Source organism: Lytechinus variegatus, chromosome 19 (genome assembly GCF_018143015.1).
Source record: "Lytechinus variegatus isolate NC3 chromosome 19, Lvar_3.0, whole genome shotgun sequence".
Classification (NCBI taxonomy): Eukaryota; Metazoa; Echinodermata; class Echinoidea; order Temnopleuroida; family Toxopneustidae; genus Lytechinus; species Lytechinus variegatus.
Genome location: NC_054758.1, coordinates 8,751,888 through 8,779,870, shown reverse-complemented (window position 1 = coordinate 8,779,870; position 27,983 = coordinate 8,751,888). Strand labels below are relative to the sequence as shown.

The following is a 27,983-nucleotide window of genomic DNA, read 5'->3' as shown; positions in this document are numbered from 1 at the left end:
TCTGATTTTTCTCTATTGATTCAAATCAACATTTTTCTGAGATGGACTTGATCTTTAATAGCACTTTTTTCTTCGCGATAGAGGTAATGATGATAGCGTGAATTTGAAAGCTGTTTTTGCACGATTGAGACAAAGCGATGGTCCTTCATGCCCACCCGGGGAATAGTGAATAATACACTCTTATCAAATATTCATACACCAAAAGACAAAGTGGTACATCACACGTTACATGCGACATGATTTCATGAATATTTGATGCAGGGCGGAAAACAGAAAGCAATTTCGATATGGAATTCATTACTTGATTGTGCGCCCAGACTTCAAAATTACCCTTTGTGTTTTCCCGATTAATTATTGAATTATATACGCGTGCATATTTCATGTGGCTGACGTCAATCTTTCATTTCGCGGAACAAACTGGCAAAGCTTTTCATTTCATGTTTATTGAATATGGACCGGTTACTGTTAATTGGCTTTTGTTGTTGGATAATATTATCTGGTGATTGAGTTGTTATGCACTACTTTTATAGAAGAAAAATTTGCTGCATCAAACGTCGGCTCTGCTTAAAACATAATCTTTAAAAATCTAATCTAAGAAATGTAGGATATTAAAAGAAACGTATCACTTTGCATACTTTGCATGTTTTTGTTTTCTTTTGTTCGAATCATGTTATAGGTTGGTAAAGCATTCTCCGAGTGTAGTTTAACAATCCGAATTCATTTTGCATGCGTGTTTGTTTTAACCAACGAATTGGTAAGTTCGTATTTTAACCATAGGTTGGTAAATCATTATCTGCGAGTGTAGGTAAAGAATCTCAATTCGTATTAGTTACGTGCAATTGCATTATCACCGATAGTTAGTACGCTCATATTTAACAAACATATTAGTTGATCTAACAAATTCTGGTGACGTGATAAGACTCTCCAATCGGCCTCACACCTGACGACAAGGTAATTCATATTGCTGTAAGAAAAACACCCGTAATTTAGCCACGCTGTTAATAACCTTGGGCTCTGGGGTAACTCATGGTATTGCAAACAAATTGCTTCGCCTTCATTGCATTATTGATGATTTTAGATTCTAAGTTGGTGATCTTTAACCATCACCTCAAGTAAAGTCGATAATGCCAGTCGTCGAAAATCCAATCTAGCAGCAGAAACAGGAGGACGGGCGAGAAAGAAGCGAGAAGGAAAAGAAAGGAAAAAGATGAGGTACATGATTTCAAGGTATGTTTGATCATTGATTTATTTGGCATGTCGTTAAACATTGCCTTGCAAATTACCTTTATCGAGCTGCATCGCAGAGTCACTCCTCTCGTTGACTTGGTCAGATGTCTTCCGGTTGCCTAGCAACGGCTGACGTTGGATGTTTCAAGCTGGGGACAAGAACATGGAAGAAAAAAAAGTGGAGATAAAAGAGTACGGATAAGTTGTGAAAATGTACAAAAGACGAATAAGACATGTTTGACTTTTGAGGAAAAAGGGATAGGTAATTTGATTCTGGTATCTCGAGTTGATGCGAGAATGGTCATTTCTTATCATATTCCACATCGCTCACCCCCCCCCCTTCTATCCCATCTCTCTCCCGCTCTCTCTCCAAAGCTCTCTCTCTCTATCTTCATCTCTCAATACGACCCCCTCGCTGCCCTTTCCCCTTCATCTTTCTTTCCTTTTCTAAGTCCTTCAAGGTATGAGTACTAGGAGGGTGTCTGAAATGAAAGGATTCGTGTCAGTTGGGGCTGACGAGTAAATGGAAACGGTCATTTGCCAGGGGGAATCGTGTCCAGTTGAGCCAAAACTCACAAATACATGTACTACCGTCCTGGTAACAGAATTTACCTATTCATGTATGCGCGCTCACACCCGCGCGCACAAACAAACACCCACACACTCGTCTGGGACCATTTTCTGCACTTTTGAACTTAAAGCTTGCAGATACGTCACTTACACCCATGTTTCCCCACTACAAGGAATCACTGACCAACCCCACCCCACCCTTTCACCGATGGCCGCGGGATGAGTTTAGCAGTTGGAGCTAGGGTCGAAATTATGGGAGAGGGGTGCTGAACGCGCACAAAATCACAATTTGACGGTAGCTTTTTAGTTATACATAGTTACCGAAAAGGGAGTTGAAGTCCCGACAACTTCCCCGTTTACGGCGCCTGCCCCCTCCAGTTTCCCACTCTTTTTATCTCTGTTTGTCCTATCTTCCCCCTCTCTCTCACACTCACTCTCCTTCTCGTTTCCTTTCTCTCTCTTCTATATTACAGCCCACACATGCCCATATACACTCCAGTCAATATTTGTTCGAGTTTCCTTACTCCCATGAAATTTAAAAAACGTGACAAAAACAAGAACTTCGCATGCAATGAATCATATGAAATAAAGACAAATAAAATATTGCCTCAATGGCGTCGGTACACAGAAGCCCACTTTTTTAAAATGAACAGAATGCCACAGAACAAGATTTAAAAAAATGACCAAATGACATACAAGAACACATACAGTATTTATGCTCTTTTTTAAGTATTACATCTTTTAAATCATTTATTTAATCATACGTCTTTATTTTTTTTCCAGCATTTTTATTTTTCTCTAAGGTGTTAAAGGGGCTTTAGGGTAATGTGGGCAACGTTCCATAAAATGTGTTATCAGTGGCAAGTAATTAGGGCGTCACACCTCGACGGTTTCGCATGCGTTTGTGGACGTAGTATGGCAAGCCGTTTGCTCATGCATGTACACTTTAAATTCCAAGGATTCAAAATAAATCCAGATCGGCTGTAAATAGTGACCAGCCAAATATTAGATTTAGATTAAATCCTTGTTGATGTAAATATAAATCTATAATATTTGAACTTAATTCTTTTGAACTTTAAAAGTTAATCCTTAAGATTTAAAATAAACACAAAATTCGGCTGATTACTTTTCTTAGCCGATCTGGATTTATTTCAAATCCTTGAAATTTAGTGTACTTTTTTAATGATATCAGCAAATATTCAGTTGTTATATCCGGCAATCGTGTTCTTGAGATCAATAAATTATTTGGCGTTGTTATCAAACATGCAAAATCATTAATTATTTAAAATACTAGGCATCAGGAACTGAACGATACACTTTAAAAGCACATTGGTCAAATTGACTAGATCAGTAGTCAGCTGGGTGCATCTGATAGTATTCTTATAGGAGCATGTAGATTTTACCGATATCCGAGTCAGAAATGACTGGAAAAGGGAGGGATGCGAGTCAAGGAAGAGTCTCATCTTCACCCCCGGCCCGCCCACACATTTTCTTGTTGATCATGTAGAAAATCCTGCAAATGATGACCATGAAATCACGATTTTGCACAGCAAAAACTGTGGTGTTAACCGGTGTACATAGAGGACCACACCAGTTGTTTTACACCGGTGTTAAATTGGTGGTGTTAGTTTTACACCTATAGGTGTTATTACAACACCTTTTGTTGTTATATTTACACTCTTTGGTGTTACGTTTAATCTCTAGGGTGTAATTTTAACACCTCAGGGTGTGGTCCTCTATTAACACCAATTGGTGTCAGTTTTAACACCGCAGTTTTTACAGTGTGTGCATGTCCAACACGTCTATGGACCTCTAAAGTGTTACGCTGCCTCTACAAAATAGCGAAACATGAGCAGTATGATACAACCTTTAATGTAGATATCATCAATTATTAATTTCGAGAGTATAAATTGCTACGACAATCCAGTGTGGTGTTCAAAAATCCTTACGCGAGTTTACAATCATGCACGACCCAACGCGCGCCTGGTGACCGAGACTAATGAGTGATGTATTAGATATCAAATCACGCCCATTATCAGCAAATTTTAAATTATTTTAGATTAAAAAAAATCATTGTTGAGTGCAATCCGCGCCCCCACCTTACTCTATGCCTATTAATTTATCAGAAGAACTTACTATAATCATAAGTCAAAAATTTACATATATTTCGAAGTGTTGAATTCAAGCAATTAAACTAAAAATATAATTTCATTAATACGAGTAAGGCGACTTTATAAGAAGTTTTGATATTATTAATCACCAATATACTCACTGGGCAGCCCAACAATCCAAACTGCCTTGGAATTTCGCCTAATTAAATCTGTCACCTGTGATGTAAATTGACATATCAATTAGGTTTTCAATTAAGCCCGGTGCGAACGATTCTCCATCATTCTTGTCTGACGTAATAAAAAAACTATATCAATTTATCAGCCCGTCCGTATATCAAACTTTGGAACACTCCATGAAAACAGTTATACTTAAGATGAAAAAAAGTAGAACGGGGTGAAATTCAACGTCAAACATTTGATGAATATGGAGACAGCAGATTTGACACGAGAGAAACTCTGCCGATGAACTTGACAATCTTTCATTTTGAATAAAAAAAATGACAATGTCCGTAAAGATCAAGAAGCGGGCATGATACGCGCCCCAAATCGAATCTTTCACAAAATATTGCGCGTGGATGATTATATGATCCATCTATATCGACCATTATCTTTCCTAGTGAACTTATGTTTGTTTGACATTTATCACTCTAAAGGTAGACGCCGAGTAATGTATGTGTTTATTCAAATTCAAGTTTTCTCATTTATTCAGAAGGCATGAACGATCTATCCATGCCCTGGTCAAATCTCCGCCACTGAGTAAAACTTGTAAGTTTAATCCAAAGTGTTAGGATTAGGGGTTAGGGTTAGGGATTGATATGATACAAATTTGTGATAATAATATATAAACTCCATCTTATATAGACAGTGATACTGGTAGTTTGTCATTGATATTTAGATATCATACATTGCAATTACTGTCGTTTGTGACGTCAGTAAACCTACAACTGTTATCAATACAGGTATGTTTACGTTTCCGTTACATGCATCGAGTGTTTCTTTGAAGAAATTCCTTACTTTAAAAAAAAATAACCATTTATTATGATTTCGCCCAGCAAACACACACTGCTAGCAACAAATATACACTGATTATTGACAATAAAAAAAAACTATTTCAAAGTGTGAAGTTCCACAGAGCACTAACCCACGGTCAATGTGCAATCGATACTTTCGCACTTTAGCCATGCATTATTAGTATCGATCGCTCGGTCGATAGCAGCACCTTTCCGCGTTGGAGTGTGACAATGATTTTCAAAATAAAAGAAAAAATCAAGGGTCAAATCAACTTCTGACAGAGAAAATTTTATTAAAAGATTTTGTAAAAACTAAAAAAATGCAATTGTTGAGAACAAAAATATAATATTGAAATCTAAACTGTGCAATATCATTTACACGCGCTAAAAGAGAAAACTTTGTTTAGTATAATAATTACCCAAATATGTGTATCAAGTAATTATGTATTTCATCACCTCAGGGGACCGTTTCACCAATATCTTTGTCTGACAAGTTGTCAGATCTGACATCTTTCCTTGATTCTGATTGGCTGAGAGTCACTGTTACTATAGTAACTGTCGGATAAAATGGGATTTGTCGGAATAAAACGTCCGACAAGTCCTTTCATGTAACGTTCCCCAGAAAAAAAGGAAATATCAATGTCATATCAATATATGAAAAAACATAGTTCAACCGCCTTTTTAATATTACTAGGAAGAAGATGTCTCGAACTACTGACCTCTAAATCAGATGAAAACGTCCAAAAGATATTAGCCACAACGCCACAACGCTCAGTCGACTTTAATTGCTCTTTCCCTCTTTGCAAGGCATTGATGATAATCAATAAAATCAAGTACTTCTACTTTGAGCTTAAATATAATAGCCGCAAGCGCATAATTCTGTCTTGTTTATGTGAATGTGAAGGGGATGGAAAAGGGATGAGAGTGGTGAGTGGCCGGATAAAAGAACGTCTCACGTCCTATCAGGTTCATAACCAGATAAGTGTAAACAGTGTAAACAAATTGTTGAAATTTAAATGGGAAGAAGGCTTTAATCTAATTTCTTAGTTTCTTATTATAAATATGCCTATAAAGACGTCGTTCAATACAATGAATATTATGTTTTAGTGCTTTTATCATCAGCAATAACTGAATCGTGATTATAAATGTTATCGGTGTAATTGTCATTATGAATAACAGTACTACTGATAGTAGAAGTAGCAGCAGCAGCAGCAGCAGCAGTAGTAGTAGTAGTCATAGTAGTAGTAATAGTAGTAGTAGTAGCAGCAGCAGCAGTGGTGGTGGTAGTACAAGAAGAAGAAGTAATAGTAATAGAGCTGCAGTTATTTGTAGTGATTATCAAAATATTTAACGGCCACAAACACACACACACACACACACCCACATTAAAAAAACCTGTCGGTGAGCTTAAAAAGCATATTCTCCATTTGAATGTGTTAGATTTGAGCAACAGATGGGGCTATAAACATAGTTTTGGATGAAATATTATTTACAACCCCCAAATTATGCACATTTCATATTTTGATGTAAACATATTATACACGAATACTAGAAATTATGCTTTCTAATTAATAAAGGGGTGAGTTGAGATCTATTAAAGCTCTTACCGTAAAATAAGTTAACCAATATTTTGAAGTTGTTGTCTTTTTGTTTAAAAGCCTGCCTAATTTTTCGTGTCACATTCTCCATTCCATTTTTTAAATATAAAACGAGTATTTTACTATTTCATGTCTTACTATAATTATATCAACTTTAGGTTTAATAACAAAATTCAGAATTTATATTTCTTTCTGTATATCGTTATCTCTCTTACTTTCTTCTACTCTTCTTCCTCCTCTCTTTTTTGTCTCTTTCTTTCTTTCTTTTTTTCTTTCTTTCTCTTTCGCTTTCACTTTCTTTCTTCCTTTCTTTCGTTCCCTTATTCTTTCTTTCTTTCTTTCTTTCTTTCTTTCTTGCTTTCTCCTTTCTTTCTTTCCTTTCTTTTTTTTTTCTTTCTTTCTTTCTTTCTGTCTCTCTCTATTTGTAATCGTATAAGACCTATATTGAGATCATTGATTATGTTAATGTCGATAGGAATGGCGTGTCTTGAAGTGACAGGAAAGCAGTGCAATCATCCGAGATAATTGTAGATTGCCCAGAAGAAATGTGATTTCCGATTTGACTGAGAAATTTACGACAATTTGGCTAGGTAATTTGTAAATAATGATTGGGATTCAAATTATTTATGCCTTTCTACAGTATGATGATAATTGTGCTGGTGGCGATGGTGTAGCAGTATAGTGTAGTAGTAGTAGTAGTAGTAGTAGTAGTAGTAGTGTAGTAGTAGTAGTAGTAGTAGCAATAGTATAGTAAATGTATAGTAGTAATTATTTTTTTTTGTAGCAGAAGTATTTAGCGAAAGGATTTTTGAAAACCCCATTGGTTTTACCATCAGTAGTAGCAGTGTATAGTAGGTATCAGTAGTAGCATTAGTAGTAGTAATAGTAGTAGTAGTAGTAGTAAAACAAGAACGGAGTGTAGGAAAATTGGAAAATGCGGCCCTCAAATATCAACTCGAATGAGACGAAGAATTTGTGTGAGCATAACCCCCCCCTTACACAAATCTCGAAATTAAATCTGCAAATACACAATTCAGCTAAATGGGAGAACTACTAGTACAAATAAGTGACAAGAATACATTTTTAAACGTTTCTGGTGATCTTTTACAAGCATTCTAACTTCTATTACCTTGATACTCTTCCATCAATCTTAAAGACACGCAATAAATGACGAGTGACGCAAGGATATAGGTCGGTAGACACGAAGCTTCTTTCAAAGTCTTAAAGCAGATATAAGGTTGACTAAAACTATTCCATGATTAACTTGATTATTTCGACCAATCGACTAGATCTAGGTCCCGTAACACAAAGACGAGCGATTAATCGTACGCATGATTTTCGCGATTGATTGTACATTGAACTCAATAATATCAATCATAATTTTTTTCTACGATTGATTTGTGTTAAGCCCCTTTCACAATTGATGATGAGACTGCTTATGACCGTTGCGATTCTGTGCAACATATATTGTGACCAAATGATCGCAAACGATCGTACGAGCAATTGTCAACCCCCCTCAACGAACCTGAGATCAGCAAAATGGAGAGAAACTGGTTGGGGTTATCACGAGGGGTGTTTTTCTTGGCAACCCAGGTATCAATTACGTCGCAGTCGCAGAATTAATTTTGTGGCTGCGGAAAGAAAAATATATTTATCATCCATTAACGTGACATAATATGGCAGCAGAAGGCACATTTCTTCGCTAATATAAATTCAGGTAATGATTTATTGGGAACAGATTTCGCGCCGAATAAGGGACGATCTTCCTCGATGCATTAGTAATTGTGATTTTCATTTTCGACGGATTCACATTTAGCATGTTTAGGATAGGATGGGTGAAATTCCGATAACTTTCTTTCTCGAAAACACATTGGACGATTTTTATGCTGTAATTGCTTTTTTATCACGTTGCCGCGTATACCCACAGAAAATCCGTCATGGCAAAGTCGTAAAGAAGTGCAACCAAATCATGACAAGTTGAATGCCTCTGGCCGTCTCACCTGCATCACGCGATTCAACATAGCAGCAGTGCTGACTTTCAAAACTACTATAACTCGCACAAGCTGTACAGTGATACTTGGTTACTCTTATTTCCACGTTTTATGAACTAGACCAATACACTTACAGAGATAGGATGGTAATTCAACAAATACCCCCCTGTGGCCAAAATTCATTGACCTCACATGACCTTTGACCTTGATCATGTGACCTGAAACTTGCACAGGATATTCAGTGATACTTGATTACTCTTATGTCCAAGTTTCAAAAGTCAGATCAATAAACTTGCAAAGTTATGATGGTAATTCAACAGATAACCCCATTATGGCCAAAGTTCATTGACCTTTGACCTTGGTCATGTGACCTAAAATGCGCGCAGGATGTTCAGTGATACTTGATTACTCTTATGTCCAAGTTTTATGAACTAGACCAACATACTTTCAAAGTTATGATGGTAATTCAACAAATACCCCCAATTCGGCCAAAGTTCATTGACCCTAAATGACCTTTGACCTTGATCATGTGACCTGAAACTTGCACAGGATGTTCAGTGATACTTGATTACTATTATGTCCAAGTTTCATGAATCAGATCCAAAAACTTTTAAAGTTTTGATTGTAATTCAACAGATACCCCCAAATCGGCCAAAGTCCATTGACCCTAAATGACCTTTAACCTTGGTCATGTGATGTGATGACATTTCAAAAACTTAACCTCAGGTTAAGATTTTGATGTTGATTCCTCCAACATGGTCTAAGTTCATTGACCCTAAATGACCTTTGACCTTGGTCATGTGACATGAAACTCTAATAGGATGTTCAGTACTACTTGATTAACCTTATGGCCAAGTTTCATGAACTAGGTCTATATACTTTCTAAGTTATGATGTCATTTCAAAAACTTAACCATAGGTTAAGATTTGATGTTGACGCCGCCGCCGCCGCCGTCGGAAAAGCGGCGCCTATAGTCTCACTCTGCTGTGCAGGTGAGACAAAAGTGAAATCGTGTCACCGGCACACAAGCGTAACGGGAAAGAGAGGTATAATGAGGAGGGGGAGGGGGGTAATGGGCAGGGGAGTTCAGACTTTTTCGCTTGACAAATTTCCCAGGCATGACCTTCTTCCATGATTGGAAAAATTAAAATTTCTGGTCTACAGATGCACAAAAAATAATTATGATAATAACAAGTGTCTGTGAGTATAAAAAAGACCCGATACACTGTTAAAAATACAGGCAATTTTACAAAGAAAAAGCGTAGATTTACAGTATGTATACCTTTTAAAAAGAGACACAATGATTTAACAAACCAAACGTATTTTGAGCTGTAAGTAATAATTACAAGTTAAATGTAAAAAACAAGTAAAATACAATAACCCTTGTATTTAAAAAGCCAACGAACAATCGTGTTTTTACGTTGATTGCAGTGCATCTATCGTAGAAATAAGTGTTCGTTTTTGTAAATTAATGGCGATTTTCAAGTTAAATGAATGTTAATTTTTTTAAACAGTTATCCAGTATTTTTGCATTTTTACAGCCCATCGCGATTGAACAGTTCATACTCTTTTTAATCCCAGCTGCCAGTAACAATTACTGTTGTTTTTTTAGTTTTGTTTTTAACAGTGTAGTAATCAATTGTATTATTATTGAAATTATTGAACATCCCTGGTTCTTTACCTATTTATACTAGATATTTTTAGAATCACAGCAATTAACCTTCAATCAACTCCTAAAATGTTGGTCAGCATACTGTAAAAAAAAACAATTAGTTAAAAAAGGTATCCAACTCTCTAATACTGTGTAGTTTTCACCCAAAGCACACGATATTGGTTAAAACTACACAAAATTTGATAAACTTTTAACCAATTGTTGTGTTGACAGTATGTTGCCCAAAATTTGAGTGTAAGGAAGCCAAAACCCATGATTAGACACGCTATCGGGTCTTTCTTTTTCTTGGCTTTTTAATTCAATCTGACGTTGAATCAGTGCGTATCACCGGGTAATTCATCCCGTCTATTGACGCATAATGTGATAATAAATTTCATAACCAAATCTCGTGTTTACAGTAATCATATAAGAACATGGCGCGAGATAGTTGAACTGCTCACGTAACCTTAGCAAAGGCTAACTTATTTTCTCTCACATGGGCATACACCACATTCTCCCCTCTCTCTTTTCCTCTCTCTCTCTTCCTCTCTCTCTCTCTCTCTTTCATCATTCTTCTCTGCCCATATCTCTTCCTATGATACTAGCATCCAGGGTATTAAGATTGACGTGATCGACTCAGGAGAAACCAAACATCGATTCGTGATCAGGACAAAATGAGCGCGAAAAGGCAATTTTGGAAAAAGAATGATTACTTTGTAGGTCTGTAGCTATAATACCCTCTTAGTTTTCAGTTCTCGTCACTAATATCCCACCATTTTTTAAAACACTTTTTAAAGATTTATTTTCCCTCTTTCTCTGTTTATCGTATTTATATATTCATTCATTCATTAATCCATATTCAAGTTAATCTACACTGTTTTGAAAAAGGTCTTATCTTCTTTTCTCGCCCCCACTCCATCCCCACCTTTTATTTCTTTATCTCTCTCTCTCTCATTTTCTTTTTCACACTCCTTCTCTAGCATTTTTAGAAAAAGTTTTCGCCTCGGTTGTTTTTGTAAAAAAACTATATGAAATATGAACAAAATATGAAATATATACGTTTATACAAGTAGACCTTGCTATGTTATAATCACCTCTTCTCAATTTTCTCCTTGGTGCTATTACCTTTATATATGCATATTTGATATATATATGTTTATAAAGATTATGATAAAGATTATATATCTAAGTATTGATTAAAAATACAACACCATAAATTTGAATGACCGCCGGCCATCTTGAAACTTTTTTTGTATCTACCATAATTATTTTATGAGCAATTCTCATTTTCAACAGAGTACCGCCTCACATCGACGTTAATTATGTTCATCCCTCGATTATGTTATATATTCCGAGGAAGGCTATTCCCCTACCAATCTACTACTCATCCGTTGACACGCACGTTGAAGGAGCCCACCGATCTTCGTCTCTTCCCCAGGCACGCCGAAGTCTAATGCCCTTGCTTGTCTCCCAGTACGAGCTGTTAGTAGCTGTCCTTAGTATCAGGAGAATTTATTACCTATTATGTGTCGGTACTGTCACACCAACGAATAGATGTATTCTTTCAAGCATCGCGATTGGCCAATACACGTCACATGACATCCAACTTTTTGTATGCATGCACGGCAGTGCAAAAGGTGCGCAACAAAAATTGACATTGCACGCTCAAGCAGACCAGGTGCCCATTTCATAAAGGTAGAGCGTCAGCGTCAAGTCCCAAAACAGCGTCAAATTTTCACTTGCAGCGTCAAGTTTAATATTTGACGCTGCAGCGCATTTCATAAAGAAGTTGACGCTCCAGTAAGAGCGTCAACTTTTTACTGGAGAGTCAAGTATGGTTACTGGAGCGTCAAATATAGGGTTAAATATTTGACGCTGGTCATGGGGGAGCGTCAAGTTGACACTGTAACGGGTTTTTCATTGTTAAGTATGGTGTATGTTGTGCTCAGGCATGCCCACAGGGCTCTTACAAGAGAACGAATATTTAGAGCAATGTCTGATGATAATAATGCCAATAGTAATAAAGAATATATTAAGGTAATGCTTTCTAATAGAAATGCTTTTTTTTTGTCCTGCCTACCGACAAAAAAATAAAATGCTGAGAAATTCCTCCGAGACAGCATATTTTTCAGTTTATCCCAGGGCAGGTAAAAAAAAAGGAAGGTTATACTATCATGACTATAGACAGACTTTAAAAGAAAATGACAAATGGAGAGGATTTTTTTTTGTGGGAAAAAATCATGAAAATAGAGGAAGGTGGATCTATTATGTGGAAGTGTTTAATTTAAGGCCTGAAAAAAAAAATGGTCAAGAAATAACAAAGTTCTGGTCATTTGAAATAAGGCTTGAATTTCAATAATTTCATAAATTGAAGAGGTTCTCCAGGCTGGCTTTCAAACTCACTCGACACTCCGTTTTGTTGACGATCAGCCATGCATTAAATCTTTTGTTCACCATGCGAAAGCTTCTGTTGGAAACCGGTGAAAACACGTTTATCTCATGAAATTATGGAAATACAAGCCTTATTTCAAATGACCAGAACTTTTTTATTTCTTGACAATTTTCTGTAATTGAGGTACCAAATTAAAGAGCAGATATTGAATTTTTCAGAAATGTGGTTTTCTTTTTGAAACCCAGATACCCCCCGCCAAATGAGTTTTTGGTACCCTTTCTTCAAATTGTTTTTGCTCACTCATGCGTGAATAAGAAATAGCCTAAGTAATATCATATGAAAGAGGAGATTCTAAGCTTTAAATTGGTAGGTCATTTGTCTATTCTATTTATGATTAAGTTATGATAAATGATCGCTAAATCTCGGTTTCGTTTATTCTGGGACGCACTGTATTTTAAAGAAAGCTCTTACAGGACCTGCATTCTGCGTTAGATTAAATGTTAATCACCGGGTTGAGGATTGGAGTTTGAAAACATCAATCCTTGCAAGAGTCAATATGGAATCAGCCCTGTTTACATTATCACATTATACATCAATAACATATCGTTGACGTACGATTCACCAAAAAATGGTTATCATGTTAGCAGCAATCAGCGACATAGAAATCGGTTAATGATTCAAAAACTAGCAATAGTTGCGATTGCAGATAGTAGCGATTGCAGATAGTGCTCACCCGTAGCTCATTCATCATTCATGGTAGCATCTTGCATTGCAAGCTTTTAAATCGACTTCATCTGTCACTTAACGAGATATATTGCATAATGCGCATTCAGACCGATACTACCGGTAGCACAATCGACCGATGCTGCTCAGTTTGAAATAACGCGATCGTGATGCTCGATCAGCATTCAGTATCGTTGGTGTGGCTGTGCGCCTAATTGATTCAAACTTCAAGGTACGGGCTGGCAGCAAGTAGGTCATGAGAGGAGATTGTAAACAAACGGTCGGAGGGTCGCAAGAGAACCTATATATTACACGTTCTTGATTCGATTGAAGAAAGGTCGACATTAAGAGTGGACTAAATGAAATATCAAATGACATTCAATTCGAATCTGAAATTGAGAAAAAATAGAACTTTGATTATTACATTACCGTTTTCTTCTTTGTTTGTTTAGATAGTCTTTTCCTTTCTTTCTTTCTTTTCGTTTGCCTCATTTCCCCCATCGCTTTTTGTTGTTATGTTTTGCAATAATGACCTGTGCACCATGGAAATATTACCATATTCATTCTTATAAATAGTTATCTATTGTTCATCTTCTTTGTCACCAAATTCTTACATTCATTTCTTCTGCTCGTTGTCATTCTTCATCTAATTATTCTCCTCCTTGTACGTCTTTTCTTTCTCTCATTTTATTTTCCTTAGAATCTGTAGGCCTATTAGGTTTATCTGCCACACACACATACATAATGTATATAATACAGAAAAATATCGTATTGCAAAACCGATGACTTACATAGTTACTGTCAATTGGAATTTAGTAAACCCAGAATAATATGAATTCTTACTATTCAAAAGAGGAACTATAATACAATTTTGATTCGAGCTATTCTTTTCTTTTTTCTTCCTTTCCTTTTTTTTTTGGGGGGGGGGGGGATTTACGCCGTAATCCACAATGTGATAAACGACGATGTCCTCAGTTCACTTTGTGTACTAATTTGAATATGATGTCAGTGTGTTTGTGAGTCCTCGGTTTCTGTCGTTGGCTATGTGCATTGACTACGGTGCTTGAACTTGGTTTTTATGCTATTTTTATTTAATCTTTATTTTTATATGATATGTTCATATCTGCATAAGATAGTATTAGTTCCCTTCGGAATAAACTGTTCATCGGCTGCGGTTAGAAATCATAAATTTGCATTTTTAATAGTTAATAAAATTCACTGATTTCAAAGGCTTACTTTTGAACCCTCCCCAACACCGGTGGTCTTGTAAAAACGCTGAAACCCCAGATTTATAACTTTGGCAGTCACTTTAATTGTGCCTCTTGAATACTTGTTTATTAGATTTAAATTCATCATTCTTTGAAAAAAGGGTTGTAATAATTTTGCCTCATTTCGTCCCATTTAAAAAAGAGGCGGCTGGGCTTCGCGCATCTCACCTTACCCACCTCGCCAATACATTCAGCACTGCATAGAAGTTGTGGTTTTAGCAGAGACATAGAAATGCTTCAAATCGTATATTGTCTTATAATAAATTTATTTCTTTTTCGCTTCCACTGCCCTTCTCTTAGATAAACATCATGGACATGGAAAACTAACCACATTACCGGTTTGTACAGACGTCATCTCCTTACGCTCCGTTACTTTTCCCCTCTGCAAAATATGTTCGCGATCATCATGACCTTGGCATTTTCCATTTTTTGAACAAAGTCAAAGGCGGGAATTAGCCCAAAACAAGCATCGCTCTCATGCTATGACGAGCTTTCGTAATGTAAGGGAATATAGAATGGAGGGGAAGTGAGGTTCTAGCGTTTTTAGCAATAATCTTGACTCCATTATTGGGTATTTTCTTGATATTTGGCATGTTTATACTGACAATGAAACTAATGTTTGTTGCAAAGTTATAAAAGCACACTCGGTTTAAACCTTTCTTCCAATTCGATGTAAATTTGTAGTCTTTGATCCCGCCCCCGTTCTTTTCATTTTTTAAAACCCTTTCTCCGTTTTATTTTTCATTAATTTTGAAGTATTGCTTAATCATCTTTGTTTATATATTAGTTCCCACAAGGAAGTGTGGCCAACAAGCATTTGTCCTCTCCTCACACCCCCCCCCCACCACATCTCTGCTTTCATGATCTTCATTCCCTAATTTCTCTTTCACTCGAATTGCATTCCCCGACCATTACCAACCCCCGCCCCCCAAAATAAAAATGAATAAAGGATCACAATGAATAAATAAAAAAAATAAAAGCTCACTCTTATTTTACAATAATATGTATCATGGCAACAAGTTAATATAAAAAAAACACTTCCTAAAACTGCAGGCTCTTTCAGCGTGATCAGAAATGATTGTCAAATGCCTAGTTTTTCATAACAAGACAAACAATAATTATGAATCGATTCTTCCTTTTCCTTGAAATTGTTTTCTTCTATGTGATTATTTTCGAAGCAATATCGAACCGAGGGTACATGGGGCCCGTTTCATAAAGTTGTTCATAAGTTAAGAGCGACTTTAAGAACGACTGGTGATCCTTTCTTACTCGCTAAACCATCGCAAATGTATTTGCCATTTACCACAAGATTGGATCACCAGTCGTTCTTAAAGTCGCTCTTAACTTACGAACAGCTTTATGAAACACCTACCTGGTCGTAATAAAACTATATGCTGGGAATATCATGAACAGTTGGTGATGAAATACGACTATCAGGAACCCTCCCAAGAGCAATCGCTCATCTGTAGCCAAGAGCATGCCGGCCCTGGGTAGTGGGGGGACGCCGGGGTGAAGAAGCACTTAGCACCCCCTAAGATTTTTCAGGAGTTGCTGCGCATATGATTTACCCTAGGTAGCACCCCATTAGAAATCAGATTGACAAACATGGTGATTGCTCCCAAATTAAGGACATTTCGGAGAAATGGCCTTTGTTTGTTTATTCATTCATTTATTTTGCTTGTAATTTTTCTTTTTTTTCTGACAACCCCCTGAACACAACTCTCAGCCCCTATTAAAAATCGTTCCCAGGGCCCTGGCCAAGAGGGAACCATTTTTTACGACCAAGAATAATTACCTTGATAATGGTAATCGGTATTATTTTATATTTCACTTCGGTTTCTAGCTGCACACGCCACGAAACCATACGCAAGTATAGAGTAGAAATCCCTATATGGTGAACGCGAGCACAGAATCTTCATAAATGCATGCAGCTATCTGACTACATGACAACGGTGATGTTTGCTTCAATTTCAATTTCAATTCTCACTATGTAAAGTAATCAATGCGTTGGATAGTGCGACTGACCAGACCACGCTACTTTATTTTCGATGGATGTAAATCCGCGCGGACTAATACTCAATAGACTTGCCACATTCGGTTGATTTCGTTGAACACATTGTAGCATGTTTCTCCATTTTAACATTTTTACACTTAATTCCCGGACTTAATTATTGGCAGCGGGTTTGTGAGTATGTGTGTGTGTGTGTGTGTGTAAGAGTTCGTCTAACCATATAGAATAAGCAGTGTTATAGACGAAAAGTAGCCTACATTTACAATCAGACGAAATGGGAATAGCCTAACAATAAATTTGATAATTAGATGTGCTACATGGTATAATTAAACTAATGATTAGTACTTATAGTAGACAAACAAGTTGTGGAAAATCTAGGATTACATCCTGTGCCAAGAGACGAAAACAAAAGTAGATCAAAAGACCAAAAGGCACTATATCGTATTGATGACCCATAATGCATCATTCGATTTCACATTATTGTGCCGCTAGATGGCGTCGTATTTCTGTTCACTTTGGAATCTCTTTTAACTCTTTGAACGCTCATAATCTCCAATTAGAGCGTATAACTCTACGCATAAAAGTAAAATTCCAAAACTGTCCAGGTTTAAACTATAATGCCAGGAGGAACTAATTTTGCGTCTTTCTTAAATTACAGCATGACCAATGCTTTGATTCGCTCCCGTTGAAATGGTCGATTATTGAAATTTAAGAACGGCAAGACAGAAGTAAAGTCAAATTGGTTCAGAGGATAATTTCCCGATTGAAAATCCACCTACGCAATAAATTACTCGTATCATTATGCTCATCTTTCAGCTGGCGAAACGGACACTTCTTCCTTTGACTCTCTCTCCTTCCCATTCACTCCTTCCTCTATCCATTTCTCTATTTAGTCTTTTCTTTTCCTTTTCTTCTCCTTATACTATGCGTTGTTGCTCGTGCCCTTCTTCTTTTTATTGCTCTTCTTTAAACCTTTAATCTTCTTTCTTCTCCTCCTCTTATTCGTCCTTTCTTCTTTTTATCTTCTTCTTCTCCCTTTTTCTTCTTCTCCTTCTTTTTCTACCTCTCCCTCTTCTTCCCCTTCTTCTTTTCTTCTTCCTCCTCCTCCTTTATTTCTCTCTTTTCGTTCTGTTTTCTTGATCCCCTCCCATTTTTCCTTCTCCCCCTCGTAAATAAAAGTTCCTTCTTTATTTCATTCTTGTTCTTTTACTTTTTTCTTCCTTCTTCTCGCTTTCTTTTTATCTATCTATCTCTCTCGCACTCTATCCGTCTACTTTTCCCTTCCTCTATCATCTTTTCATATGTGATTAAACCTTCCATAATTCCTTCGAATGTCTTTCCTCTTTTAGCAGAAATGCTGCGAGGTACGGAAGAGATTTGATTGGCTGGCATCAATGAGATCTCCCGCGCCTGAGGGATCACGTGCATTCCCGGTCTCGTTTTTCCCGCCCCCGCCTTTCGACCTATACCTACAAGGTGTAGAGATGATGAATTGATTGTGGATATGAAAGGTGAAGGCTAAGGAGATAGGGAAGTAAACATAGATAACACCACTTAAATCACTGATTTACATTCACTGATACCTTCAAATCTATGTTTCGTGCAGAAAAAGCGAATTGAAAATATGCAAAAACCGGGAAATCTTTTTTAACAAAAGTGAATCTTATTCCCAAATCAAATCCGATCTAATATGAATTGGTGACGGCGCTTTTTCCCCTTTCGGTTACATGTGCTGCACACACCCTCTCCCTCACACACGCACACACACCATCACACACACACACATACCACTCCATGTTTGGGACATTATAATGATAAAACAATAATGCACCACCTCAGTAATTTTAAATGAATGATTCCACATTCATAATGAACTCCGCACGAACTGCAAGAATTAATCTTAAGGAGGGTTTGGGGATGTCCTTTTTTTTACTTCAATTATTTTCATACTCCTTTAATCTCTTTTTCAGTAGATGAAAAGATCGATGAATGGATAGATCGATGTAACATCGCCATATTTTTCCTCGGGTTGAATAGGTAATATATGTCGTCGACATAACGATAGAACCTTTTAGAAGACGACATGCAAGATATCATGTTACATCGTGACATCACGTGACTTTTTGGACATACCATTCGTGATTAACATAAAATGCTAATAAGTCGATGTGGCATTACTATTAGGTCTCCTCCTTGTCAAGACAAAATAATCGCCATCTTTTTAAACAATAGACACTTAAAAACCCTCGGAATCTTACATTAATAAATATTTTAAAAATGATATAGTCATTATAGCTATAAGTAGAGTTGTAAAAAGACGGGCAAGCTGGCAAAATGCATTACGTGGAGCTTAATTTAAAAAGAAACACAAAACACACACACACACAAAATAATTTTTGCCGTAATCATTTGAAGCTTAATACAAACCAACGATTCGATGGTAATTTTGCTGGATTCGTTAAAAAATGCATTTATTACAGCAACTGTAATTCATCCTTTACAGGAGAAGAACGGGTAGCGCATATCAACGTGATAAACGACGTTTAAAACGTGAAGCACGTTCTTTAACCCAGTTACCTTGACAACTATATTTTCAAACTTTCAGATTAATCAAGATGTTCAAAAGTTTGTAGCGTTTTACAGTGTACGTGACGGTGATATTGATATAGTCAAATAAATATGATTATCTCAAAAGCAATTAAGGGGAAGCAGCAGCTAAGTGACATGATTATATAAGCACAAAACAAGGTATTTGTGTGTATGCTTGATATAATGTAACACAACAGGGAGCAATGATATGAATAAGTAAGATTAAAAGAAAGAAGATACTTTGGGAGGATGTCTGTTCGACTTTGATAACAAAAAATCTTATCTGAGCGCTACACATGCACATTAAGCATCGGATACTTTACAAAAAAGCTTAGAAGAGAGGTATATTTAGATTATTGCCCGGGAAGACTGCCCCACATGTCGTTCACGGTAGCATATCATGAATATGCTGCGAGTTTCGGCGACCCTAGGGTTCGAGGATGCATATACCTATTTTGAATTAAAAGTTGAAACCGCGGTTAACCAAATCAAAACAAGATATCATTTTATTCCAAAGAAGGAGCTGGGGTTGGAATCTTTTCTGCAAGGAATAGATTTATCAACGTTCCATTTTTTTTGGAGGGGGGGTGGTCAACTTTTGAATTTAAGATAAATCATATACATAGGAATTTGCAATTTAATAGAATGAGGATAAAAAAATTGCATGATCAGACTTGAACATAATTATGTCTGTCTATTTGTAGTTATTATCATTTATTCGGCCATAAAGGCATGGAAATCTTAAAATGAAAATACACAAGTACTAATTTAATAATTAAATGTATAAATAAGTAAAATTAAAGAGAAGAGAGCAATAAGTTTTCCACGGGCCAGGGCGAGCAAAATCAAAATTTAATACTGTTTCCCAATTTATGTTGCATCTGACTTCATATCTCAAACAAAATTATTTTTTCATTACAATTTCTCTGCCTAAAAAAGGTTCAACATGGACTGTAAATGTCCTTGATATTCTTCAAGGTAATATTAAATTGCCATGCATTATCATTCAGTGGCCGCGGAGCGGTTTTGAGAGTGTGGGTGGGGTGGGGGGGGGGGCTGATCACGCGAAAGATTACAATCAGATGGTCATTTTTACGTTTTTATACACGATTTTGAAAAATAAGGTGGGGGCTGAAGCCCCCCCCCCCCGTTCTCGGCCCCTGTTAGTATGTAGGCCCTCCACTCAATTCATGTTTTTGCCACTTGTTCACTGCTACCATCTGGCCTGTGGAGAATCTACAGGTAGGACTATGGTATGCCAATGCTGTATAGAGCACACACTTTAAAAAATCATTAAAATGTCACTTTTGTGACCAAAATTACTAATTTCCATACAGTTTCAATTTATTTATCATTAGTAATGTGGGAATAATTTTTGTATTCACCAGAGCGCTCAAAAACTTGAATTTTGGGCATTTTTTTTGTACGCCCTCTATTGGTGGAAAGTAATATGGCAAGAAAATTTTCATTTTTTGATCTCTATTTTTAATTAAGAAAAAATGATATAAAGAATCAAATTTAAATAAGAGCCAAGCGGTATGAATTAAAGGTCTAATGGAAACTGTCAGTGTAAAAAATCAAGCATTTGCCCCAAAGAAAAAGAAAAATAAGCCAAACATTGCCACCCTTATTTTGTCACACATGGAGATATAACTGAGAACATGGTTATATTATAACCTTGTTCATTGAATGAGTGGTTTTTGCTATGAAACGAAATTTACACAATTGCCAAAAATAACACAATGTATTCGAAACACGGTTCATTTTGAACAACAACGTTCTTTGTTTACTTCTATCTGCCTTTCTTATGCAAATTATAATGTATTAATCATGTGCCCGAAGGCCTAATTCATGTTTCTTGCACGACAACGTACGACTGTGCTGCACGTTCCATTACGTAACATTCACACGGCGTACCTATGCAGTCTCTCACATTAACTACTCGTTCACGCCATAACTTTGACTCATCATTTTAGTTATTTGAACTTCATATTCTATCGTGACACTCGACCTAAATCGTAGTATAAATAATTAATTTTAAGTTAACCGGGTAATTCTACTCACCTCACTGGGCTTCAATCACAAAATCAATCAAAATGATGAAAAACCACCCTGGGCTACACTTTCAAACGACAGGGCGAATTAGCAACACGCCCCCAAGCGGTCAAATTTGAGATTTGTCCTATCACTCTGCTCAACCTTCCGTCGAATGTTTTCTTCTTTTTTTTCCTCCTTCAAATAATTTTCGTTGTAGAAAAAGACCTACATTTAAGAATAACTTCTATTTAGGGAAGATGTGCCACAGGCATCCCACACCTAGTTATCACATGCCTACTCGCCGAATAACCTTCTAAATATAGTATACACTTAATTCGTCGGGCTATAAGATTTCAATTCAGAAAGCTCTTGTATGGCGCATCGAATTCGAGTCTCCCCAAAACCCTTTACCAAGAACAATCGTGTCCCCTTACTATTTTCTCATCCATACGCCAGCGTTATCACGTTATCCCATGGATAACCACCGAGTTTCCTTTGGTAACTCGTTTCGATATTGTATCGATATTATGCTCTTGAATATGATAAAGACAGATGGTATAAATTCTATCCGAACGCCTCGGTGAACTTACTGTCGAATACATGTATATTAATAAAGTTCCGATGAAATATTCAGAAGATTTAACAGATTTGTGAAATTTAAGACCTTATTGATATTATGTGAGGTCATTGTGAACAGCACACCCGCAGCAGATGCGAGTAACAAATTCCCTAAATTCAATTTTTTTTTTTCTAAATTAGAATTAATGATTTGATTTGTCCGGAAGTATGCTATATACATGTGATTGATTGTTTACTTAAAATCACTAAAATGAAAAAAAAGAATATATATGTAAAGATATAGTTATATAAATAAAAACAATGCAGGAGCCTTATCAATGCCATACCCGGAGCACTGTAGATCATCTACTAGACAGATTATAGGGTGTAAGTTTTTACTTCTATAAATGATAAAGGAGCCCAAAACCAGAAAGGGTCAAAGTTTCACCTTATAGTCATTCTCTCCGTGTACTTGTGATATCGGGTTACAACATTAAAATGTAAAATGTATATAAATTATTTGAAAGAAAAGGAGACAAATTGAAGAAAACAAGTCAGTCGATAGGAAAAAAAAGACAATGAAGTTGAAAAAGAGACAGAGCAATAAAAATACTTGGCGAGGTAGAATAGAAAGATTATCATCGGTACCCGCCCCCGCTTTCCGCATGCCATACACCATGCCCATGGCCATCGTTATATTCGACCATTTAGCGTGATTTCGTTAATAATACCCCACTCGTTCACAATTCCTGTTCAAATTTGCCCCTAATTTCTGCCCTTACGGAATGACATTAAATTACTATGCATCGTCGTCTCCCCATCTCTCTTTCTCTCTCCCTCTCAATTTCTCTCTCACACTTTTTTTCCTTTCTCCCTCATCATTATAAATCATTAAATTCCTATCACGAATTCAGCGTCATTACAAACGAGCATTTGAAGGATAAAGGGTATAATTATGACCATCACACGTCATTATCATAACGTTCCGATATTGCATAGATGTTATCTCATTAAGAGCGTGCCCTTTGAACAATGCCGCCGATATTTCATTTTCACGGATAAACATGCTTCTATATCCCATCCCCAAACTTTCGAAAAATGTTGTGCAGTGTCATGAATAGTACTTTGTTGCCATATTGCACGGACTATATAATCAAATAATGACCCTTATAAAATAAAATTTCAATAAACGGACTTATGGGTGAGGGGGGGGGGGGGTGAATACCATATACCGTACAAGCTCTACTTGCTAAAGACTAATATGACACTTATCTACAACTTCTACCTCAATCTAGTTTATTTGTTCTTGCAGTTCATCATTCTTAATTTCCTGATTGTCTCACTCAGTCTTCTGGTGTTCCTTATTAAGCTTTCAGTTTAGAGAATTCAATGATTGTTGATAAAAATTGAGAATGAAATCAAAATAACTTAATAAATGTTTCTTCCCCATTTTTTCTAGTCAGTTTTGCCCACGTGATAACTCCTACTCCTCCCAGCAGTGGGTGTTGAGCCAAATATGGGGCCTGATATGGCGTAGTGGGGCAATATGTCGACATTTAATAATATATATATATATATATTATTTTTTATTTCATTTTTTTTGGGGGGAGGGGGGCAAAGCGCCCCCAATCTGTACGCCACTCCCATCCAGCATGTTTCTGTACTGGCAAACCCAGAATACCCTGTTTACAGATATCAATCGTTAAACGTTCGTGCGTCCAATTAGAAAAAGACAGACATTCGTATGCACTATCCATCCATATCTTGTCGAATTTAAACCTGCTGGAACATGTGGAAGGCCGAAATGTGGGTTAATTAGTAACCATGGTAACCGTAATTGTAATCATACAGCCCCCTCTCTCTCTCTCTGTCTCTCTTATGTTTATATCTATCTGTCCCCCCCGCCCTATCTCTCCCTCATACACACACGCACACACCCTCATACACACACACAAACACACCCACCCACACGCACACCAACACACACTGCGTTAGTTGATTGAAGAATCAAAACTACATTATTGAGCATGACTGTACAGTCATTGTAGGTCATCCTATATATACGCGATATTTGCATTTCATGATTTTTTTTTCCCCTTCTCTCTCAATCTCTCTTCCGTAGATTGTTCACAATATGGTAGTAATAATTCATTAACAATTAAGCGGGAAAAAACACCCCAAAAAACTTCCTTTAAGATTTAATGTTTTTTGAAGGAATAGACAATATGGACGGACCCCTAACAGTATATTTGCAGTGATGTATGTGAACGAGATGAATCGTATGGGATTTGATTTGTTTAACCTTCAAATTATAACGAGAGAATTATATTTCTGTGAAAATACAATTGAGTGTTAAATGGCATATGTAATTTCGTTGTAACAAAACTTGGATGATGTTGCTTTTGGTCATGCAGTTGTCAATACTTTTTGTCAACATCATTATCTCTACCTTTACTTGGCCAAAGCAAGAATCGTGTGTTATTGTGTTTTTATTTCGGTATCCGGGGAAATGGGGTTGTTTCGATTGTATCTGTTGATTCAGTTTGCTTGGCGTGGTTACGCCTTTTTTCTTACACTAATTGATAATCATTATTCAACCGAACTGATCAACACCACTAATCGAATAATGTACATCGATTTACGGCCACGATGCCAACCAAACGGAAGCAGCGAAAAGGATGAGATGAAACAGATAATAGTCATCATGGTGATGGCAAAATATTAATCGACTCAGCTTTCCCGATTTAGAAGATGTCGCTAACGACACAATACAGTCTCCGCTCCTTTGAATTATTGAATGTGTCGACAAGATGATCATGTATTAACAAAACATCACCTGTTTGGCTGCTAGATCCACTGAAATCCACATAGTCATTAAACTGTCAAGAAGCCTGCGAAAAGCCGCATTGTTTTTGTTTATGGTGATAGAATATACATCGCGGAGCAGCTGCGCGGAAGAGACATTAGAGGAACATGAGGAGACTGTAATATAATAGCTTTAGAACGAGGGATTACATTATTATTTTTTTTAATGTTTAAATTTCGTAAGCGGGATTATAGTTATAGACGCATCAAGAGGTAGATATTTGTTTTCCTTTAGACTTTTTATAATTATTGAGAGGTCATGGTATGTGGTTTTTATTTTGTCTTTTGACGGAATAGTGCGTTATCACTATCGGCAGAGTCAGAGACCCTTATAAATTAACTGCCCTTATTTTCACATAAAACATGCCAATGGCTTGTCTGCAAGCACAGACCCTGATTGGAACTTTGATCAGCAAGTGTGTCTCCACGCAAAGACTAGCACACACAAAACTTGCTGTTTTTCGAAAGGGCCTTCGGCACACGAGGCATGACTAGGCTGCACATTCAGACCCTTAACTCGAGTGAAGGGTTTGCACAGCAGACTAGTCAGTAGCCGATATGCGGAGGAGGGTTAAGGGTTCCACCCCCCCCCCCCCTTGGCTGCCACACTGCAAAAATCCAGTGTTGATTTTTAACACCAGCCCGGAATGTACATGTATATTATGTCCACACCAGAGAAGTATTGAAACAACACCAGTTTGGAATCAAACCGATGCTGTTTGATATTAATTGATGTTGTATAAACACCTTTCTGGTGTTAGACCAAAACGAAATTGGTATTTAACACTTCACTGGTGTGGACAAAAATATATTCCGTGCTGGTGTTAAATCAACACCGGAGTTTTTGCAGTGCAAGCAACAAAAAACACACATTAATGGCCAATATTATGGCGTCAACCTCCAAGTTTTGGCTTGTCAAAAATATTACTTTATCAAAATGAATTTCATTTGGAATTAAAACCCTTTTTTTTAGCTTGTCAAATTTCTCGGTCTAACCCCCTCCCTAAAAAAGTTAGATCCGCCCCTGCATGTAAATTATGAAATGAATACCAATGGCTATTTTGTCGTTAATTACTTTTTTCAACATTTTTTTAATTTTAAAATACGAAACACGTTAACTGGACATTGTCCCCATCACTCATTATGATGCTTTAAAAAAAACTTTTATGTTTATTTTGTCAAAGTTAGCATGTTCGTCAACATCTAAAATAATCATTTCGGAAAAATTAAGTTGTTAGTAACGAAAATTCAATACATTGCATATAATAATAGGTTGATAGGTTAATAATAATAATAGGTTAATAGGTTGATTAAGTGCAGGTCTTGATTTCTTAACTCACACACAACCTTTTAGATATCACGTGGTAAAAAAATATTAGGCTCGCTCTACTCATTCAAAAATTTGTAGACAACGGAGTATTTTAGAATTGAATACATTATAAATCTATCTATTACTACCCAATAGGCACCGTAAAAGTGCTGTTAGACAATGCTGTTTACTGCATGAACTTTATAACCGTTTAAATAACAATGCTGAATTTATTGAAGATTAAGGACAAAAAATAATTTTGTGGTTATAATTTCAAAGTTTTGAACTGTTAAACAACTATTGTAATATCTATATAAAAAAAAAACAGCCTTTCTATGTTGGTTGAAATGATCAGCCATAGTCGATTGGAAAAATTAACCCACCCATACCATACGAATCGATAGTTACAGGAAGACATTTTGTATGGTATCTTTTCATGAAAAACTGGCACGTTCAATAAACCCTTACTTGTTTTAAGTTACGTTAAGCAACATACACCATAACAGGAATGGTAATTTTTCTGTTTTCTCTCAAATTGCGGTTTGCCTAGTTCTGCAAAAACAAGCCATATGTTATCGCCAAGAGATCCGAAAATTTATCATGGCGACGCTGTTTATTCCCTGGAATATTATGACGGCCTTTGACACGATATCATCAGTAGGAACGTCATCAGTATTGGTAGTAAGACTTACCAATCAGAGAAAAGCGCACCTTGATTATACTCCATTTTAAAGCATACGACATAAGCCATTACCACGGATATTATTAACATAATAAGGCGATACATTTACCTTGTTTACAGCAGGCGTTAATTTGTGGAATATAGGCCCTACCAAATATTTCAAAATTGCTATTTGTATGTGAACTAGTTTTTATATTCTTGAAGTTTGGTAGAAATAGTATTGATACTGATTGCACATTTATCGAGATATTTAATGAATTTCTGGTCGATATAAAATATCGACTCTTCCTTTTACGTTTGCGATGATAAAGATACACACACTGTTATGAAATGTACATGTCTATAGGGCCGTAAATATTTCGCATACCTCATAAACATACAAATAGTAACATTTTGATAATCATATTCAACTGCCGGGATTGTAAAAGAGAAACTCTTCTAAAAGCGAGATCTGTCAACAAAACTTTCGCTTCATATTACCCGATCCGTAAAATGTGTGTAGGCGTACATGATTGCGATGCGGCGTTAACCTTAACTCTCCCATCGGCTCAGCATTATCAGACACGGATAGCCTCGTCGCCCACACAATACATACACGTCCAAAGTCAAACAAGATAGGAAAAATTATCTTTCGAACCTACCTGATTAAAGTTTAAAACTCCCTTTGCGCTGAAGACAGTCCTGATTAAAATCACAAGAGGCTAGTCCAGATGGGACTAAGTTTGATGATATGGTCTCAGATTCGAAATCAATGACTGTGGATGTTTGAAGATGCCGTGGAATCGTTCAGAAGTTTGTGGGTTTGAAGAAGGTTGCGTTGACTACATGTCGGGGGTAATGTTACACGATCGCTCGGCGAACATCCTCTTGTACATTAGAATAAGGGAGAGAGGATACGTAATGAGCTCGATTAAGAGGTGGGTGTAAGGATCGCACTGACCATCTTCGGAAGCAAAGTTGTACATTGAACAAGCAACCGTGAATGCCGAGAAAAGTGACTATGAAATGGCAGTGTTGATAATAGTTATGCATCGATTTGACACGTTCGTGATTATATATGGAAATTAACAGGTGTTTAAAGCTGGTACCGTGAAATTACGATTGATCTGCAGTAAAAGCAAGAGAATGGAAGATTTGGTGGATATCACAGTAGGCTTTGAAGGATAACATAAGGAGGCGGATAAATTTGTGCATAGAGGAGGAGGGAAATGAATTGGGAGGATGGTTGGAGAGAGAGAGAGGGGGGGGGGAGGGGGCACTAAAGGAGCGGGAGGAAGAGTGGCATAGAGAGAGAAAAAAAGAATAGGGATAAAAACAATATTGACAGATAAAGAGGGGGGGATGTGAGAAGAAAGAAATCAAGACAGATAGTAAAATGAAAAAGAAGAGAG

At 36.7% G+C, this 27,983-nt stretch overlaps 1 long non-coding RNA gene across 1 annotated transcript; it reads right to left on the bottom strand.

The window, feature by feature from the left end:
* LOC121406351 lies at positions 1-27,683 on the bottom strand. The gene is made up of 3 exons (XR_005968780.1): positions 27,234-27,683; positions 8,042-8,147; positions 1-1,376 (listed from the first exon to the last, which is right to left on the bottom strand). It is a non-coding gene; the product is annotated as an uncharacterized LOC121406351 (long non-coding RNA).
* Positions 27,684-27,983: the final 300 nt, after the last annotated feature.